Here is a 5,913-nt window from a genome sequence, read left to right as displayed (position 1 = left end):
CAGGAAGCTGAGGCAGAAGGATTGCAAGTTGGAGGCCAGGCTGGGCAATTTAGCAAAGGATTGGGGATGTAGTTCTATGGCAAAGTGCCCTGGGTTCAATCCCCAGTACCAAAAAAAAAAAAAAAAAAAAAAAAATCAACACAGTAGAATACATCTCTTGACCTTTTCCTTCCGGATTGTTTGTTTTGGTGGTGCTGGGTATTGAGCCCATGGCAAGTACTCTATCACTGAGCCACACCCCCAGCCCCTTGACCTTTTCCTTCAAACTAAAATTTTTGATCCTTTGATTAATATCCTCCCAACTCTGCCTCCCACACTTGCCCCTGGTGACCACCATTCGGCCATTGGGCTCTCTACTGAGTTTCACTTCTTTAGATGGCACACAAATGAGACTCTGCAGTGTGCAGATTAGCAGTGCTTTCTCCGGCTGGCTTATTTCACTTAACATGATGTACTCCAGGTTCATCTGTGCGGTTGTAAACGACAGAACTTCCCTCTTTTTTTGGTGGGGGGAGGTTCTAGGATCCACTCCAGGGACTTGTACATGCTAGGCAAGTGCTCTCTCCGTGAGCTACATTCCCAATCTTAGGATTTCCTTCTTTTAAAGGACAAATGGGCTGAGTGTGGGAGTGCACAGATGTAACACCAATTTTCAAGATACCCCACCCACTGTCTTTTTTTCTTATTAACACATATTAATTGTACAAATTGATGGGTTTCACTGCGACATTTCAGTACTTCATGTCTATCCTTCCTAATGGAGTTATTTCTAATTCCTACCTGTTCAAAGGTGTGCGGAGCACTGAGCTACAAACCCAGCCCTTTTATTTATTTATTTATTTAGGTACTGGTGATTGAACCTGTGGACGCTTAACCACTGAGCCACCTCCGTGGCCCTTCTTATTTTTTATTTTGAGTTGCTAAGACTGGGCTCAAACTTGTGATCCTTCTGCTTCAGCCTCCTGAGTCACTGGGATTTCAGCGTGCACCCCCGAGCCTGGCTTAACCAATCGTTTTCTGTTGGACTTATTTTTTGAGCTCTGTTTCCCACAGACCTTTGGGTCACAGATTGCATGAATAACTGGACTTTGTTTCCCCCATGGGATGCCTGGTATAGAATAAACTTCAAGTAACCTTATAATGAAAGAACCCCCTACTTCACTGAGGAGATGAAACCTGAGGGAATGTGGATTGATTATTCAGTTTTGAAACTGGGAGATGGCAGAGCTGACACTCAGATTCAGGATTTCTTTATTTTTGAGGCAGGGTCTTTGCCCAGGGTGGCCTCGAATCCCTAGGCTCAAGTGATTCTTCTGTCTCAGCCTCTAGGGTAACTGGGACTATAAGCACTTGGCTAGATTCAATTTTTTAATTCCAAATTTAGTATCCTATCCACTATACTATGCTTAATGTACTAAGGACATCTTACATTTTAAAAGGACATTTATTTAAGAACTGGTGATTGAACCTGTAGGCGCTTAACCATTGGGGCTGGGGTTTAGGCTCAATGGTAGAGCACTTGTCTAGCATGTGTGAGGCACTGGGTATATATTATATAAATAAATAAAATAAAGGTCCATTGAACTAAAAAAAAAAACTTTTAAAAAAGGACATTTATTATGGCCTATGCATGCAGAATAAACTGTCCCTGCCTTTGGACATGGCATTTAATATTAGGGTGTTCTTACAGTTGTGAGACAAAAGCAAATATGTCTTCAACAGGGCATGCCAAAGATTGAGAATAACTTGATCTTATATTTTGTTGCCTTCAAGAAATATCCTTTTATTCTTTATTTTTGTGGTACCAGAGACTGAATCCAGGGGCACTTAACCACTGAGCCAGATCCCAGCCCTTTTTTTTGTTTTGTTTTATTTAGAGAAAGGGTCCTACTAAGTTGCTTAGGCCTCCCTAAGTTGCTGAAGCGGGTCTGGAACTTGCCATCCTCCTGCCTCTGTTTCCTGAGTTGCTGGGATTATAGGCATGAGCCACCACACCCGGCAAGAAACAGGCTTTCTTTAAGCCATACTCAGAGTGGTCTTTTGCTTTCACCCCATCTGGTGAATGCACATTTTCTACATATGTTTTCTGGCAGCATTGTATTTCTCTTGACTTAATAATTTTCCTTTCCCACAGGGTTCATTCTGACTTTGATTTAAAAAAAAATAAATCCAACTTGTGTTTACATTCTCAGTTGAAACACCAAGACATTGAGATATGTGGATTTATTTCTTCTTTCAGTAGCAGATACATCTCTGTTCTTTTCTCTGCCTATATTCTATGCTATGTAGTCTTATGACATTTATTAGTAAATATTACATAATAATGATATTTAAGGGCTAGAGAGGTCCTTTAGGGGTAAAGGCCTTGCCTAGCATATACAAGGTCCTGGGTTCTATCCCCAGTACCGTGGGGGAAAAAATTACATGGCGACCACTCAGGGTAATAATGTAAGAATTGTTACATTGAAATCAAATAGTTGAAAGAACTTTGTAAATGTATATTCTATATGTTACAAACTTATTTCACTTATAGTGTTTTATTTAATCCTTATACAATAATCCTGGGTGGTCGCTCTGATAAAATCTATTGTACAGAGATGGGTGTGGTGGCACATGCCTATAATCCCAGAAATTTAGGAAGCCGAGGCAGGAGGATTGCAAGTGGAAGGTCTACTTGGGCAACTCAGCAAGACCCTGTCTCAAAATAAAAAATAAAAAGGGCGGGGGTGTAGTTCAGTGGTAAAGTATCCCTGGGTTCAATCCCCAGTACTGGGGGAAAATGGAGATCTGTGTGAGGAGATTAATGGGGGAGCATGCCCAGAAATAACACCTGTAAGAGTCAGCACATCTGAACAGAGGGGGACACTGGACTGTGATGTGATTACAACAGACATCTCTCATTCAGGGAGAGCTCTGGAGTTGGGATGGCCCTTTGGAGTGGTTCCGAATAAAGATAAAGGGGATGAGTCTTCTTATTTTCCACATCAACAAGCCCCTGGACGTGGGCTGTCTAGGTGGGGAGCGGGAAGGGCCGGCATGAAGGGCAGAGGCAGCCACCTTCAGCTGAGGACATTCCCAGGGAGGACTGTGGTTGTGAGCCTTCGGGACAACTGGGGAAGAGCGTCGTAGTTCTGAAGGGGGGATCTGGAGGCGCACCAGACTCAAAGCAGATCTGTCAACATGCAGCTCAGGTGAGGTGACAGGCTTGAAATACATACTTGGGACTCAGTGTACGGGTAATATTGAGATTGCTCAGGGCGTATTCCTACAGTAAGAAGAGAAGAAGTCTGAGAATGGAGCTCTCAGCACGCTAGGATTTCAGGGCGAATGTAAGAAGACTTCACGAAAGAGATTAAGAAACAGGATGCAGAAAACAGAGACTCCAGGATGGGGGAGGAGATCATCTATAGAACAACAATTTGGAGACTGAGAAGAGTATTGCAAATCGCTGGCTGAAACTTGGGTCTGACGACTTGCTCTTTCTGGTACCAGAGGGTGGAACAGGGCTTCTGGTCCCACCATGCTAATGATCCTGCTTTTTGCTGTGCTTGTATACATAAAATCGTCTTTTGCTCTCACCCAGAGTTTGATTTTTAGCACATGTGGAATTGTGTTAAGCTGACCAGGTTGCATGCTTAGTTGTCTTCCTCAGAGTCTTATTGCTCTTCTCCATTCTCTATGAGATTAGAGTTCTTCTATGACAATATTTAAAGTTCACTGTGCCAAGGGTGGTGGTGCACGCCTGTGATCCCAGAGATTCAAGAGGCTGAGGCAGGAGGATTACAAATTTGAGGCCAGCCTTAGCAATTTAGTAAGACCCTGTCTCAAAATAAGAAATAAAAAGGGCTGGGGATGTGGTTTAGTGGTACAGCACCCCTTGATTCAATCACTGGAACCAAAAAAAAAAGTTCATTGCTTATAGACAGCAGACAGTTGAGTCTTGCTTTTGTATCAAGTCTGGCAATCTCTATTTCTCAACTGCAGTGTTGAGTAATTAACACGATTAGATTTAAGTCTTTTCTTCTGTGCTTGGCTCCTTCCCTCTTTCCCCCCATCTTTTGTTGTTGTGGTGGTGCTGCTGCTGGGGATTGAACCCAGGGCCTTGTGCATGCGAGGCAAGCGCTCTACCAACTGAGCTAGATCCCAGCCCTCCCCATGTCTTTTGGATTAACCAAATATGTTTAGTATTCAATTTTATCCTATCAACTTATTTGTTATTCCTCTCAGTTTATTTTAGTGGTGTCTCTAGAGCTACAGTTTACCTTCAAATACATACCACTTCACATATGAAATAAGAACCTTAAAACTGCATATTTACAATTTCCCCTTTCCCATCTTTTATGTTATTATTACCATAATTTACTTGTGTTCTAACTGCCCCCTCTAAGTTATTTTGGCTTACACAAATATCTTTAACACAAATATATATGTGAATATATACACACTCTTTATTCATTTGCATGGATTGAATTTCCATCTGATATCATTTTGTTTTGGCCTGAAGAACTTTAACATTTCTTGTACTACAGGTCTGTTGGTAATGAGTTCTCTTAACTTCTGTTTGTCTGAAAATATTTTAATTTTGCCTTTATTTTGAAAGATATGTTAACTGGATATTATAAACACCTCCTCTCCAATGTACAGATACCTATATGAATATATTTCTTCATTAACGAGTTTTTTTATTTGATACCGGGGATTGAACTAAGGGTCACTCAACATTAAGCCACATCCCCAGCCCTATTTTGTATTTTTATTTAGAGACAAGGTCTCACTGAATTGCTTAGTGCCTTGCTTTGCTGAGGCTGATTTTGAGCTCGAGATCCTCCTGCCTTAGCCTCCCAAGAGGCTGGGATTATAGACATGCGCCACCAAACCCGGCTCATTAATGAGTTTTCTTTCAGCACTTTAAAGATACACCATTGTGTCCTGGCTTATGTTATTTCTGGTGAGAAATTACTTACCGTCTTTGTTTTGGGTTTCCTATTACAATCTGTCTTTTCCCTCTAAGTGCTTTTAAGCCTTTTCCTTTGCCTCTGGCTTTCAGCATTGTTGAGTCAGATGAGGCTCTGCTGTGCATTATTCTGCTTTGGATTTTTTGAATTTCTTGAATGTGTGGATTTAGAGTGTCATCAGCACTTTTTCTGCCTCTTCCTTTTCTTAGACTCCCAGTGCATGTAAGGCAGATTTTCTCACGTTGCCCCACAGGTCACGGAGGCTCCATTTACTTCTCTCATTCATTTGGTCTTCCTTAGGGCTTCAGTGAACTTGCGGACATGGTGGTACAATCTGCTGTGCTTCGCGTTCATCTATCTTTCCTTCTATGGTGTCGAATCTCCTGTATGCCCAACGAGTGAAAGCTCCATTTCAGATAGTCTATTTTTTTAATCTGTAGAGGTTCCATTAATTGTAATATTTTCTTCTTATGTTCTCCTATTTATACATGTACACAGTTGTAAGTAGCTGTTTTTAGCATTGAGCATTATCATCTGCTAATTCTATGATCTATCATACAGCTCTCCAGCCCTGTTAGCTGGTTTTTCCCTCCTGACATAGATCACATTTTTCTCTTCCTTTACACGTCTGGTAACTTTGTGTGTGTGTGGTGCTGGGTTTCAAACACCAGCTGCCTTCGAGGCAAGCGCTCTATCACTGAGCCCCAACCCATCATATTCTAATATATTATATAACTTATTTATTCTGCTTATTGTCAGTCTCTATCACCAGAAGGGAAGCTTCATGAAGCTGTAGGGATTATTTTGTCTGATTTACTGCTATTTCCCCACCACCTAGAATAGTGTCTTGCAGTAGTGGGTGCTCAGTCATCATAATAGGAACACTTATGTAGTGTCTGCTATGAGTGGGCCAGGCATATTTTAAGTGCTTTGTATTTGTAAACATTTATTGAATTAT

General features: G+C 41.5%; 1 non-coding gene across 1 annotated transcript; it reads right to left on the bottom strand.

The window, feature by feature from the left end:
• Positions 1-4,073: 4,073 nt before the first annotated feature.
• Trnaa-cgc (transfer RNA alanine (anticodon CGC)) lies at positions 4,074-4,148 on the bottom strand. The gene has a single exon. It is a non-coding gene; the product is annotated as a tRNA-Ala (tRNA).
• Positions 4,149-5,913: the final 1,765 nt, after the last annotated feature.

This window comes from Marmota flaviventris, chromosome 10 (genome assembly GCF_047511675.1).
Source record: "Marmota flaviventris isolate mMarFla1 chromosome 10, mMarFla1.hap1, whole genome shotgun sequence".
Lineage (NCBI taxonomy): Eukaryota > Metazoa > Chordata > Mammalia > Rodentia > Sciuridae > Marmota > Marmota flaviventris.
The sequence above is the reverse complement of the archived record's forward strand: the minus strand, read 5'-3'. Positions and strand labels throughout refer to the sequence as shown.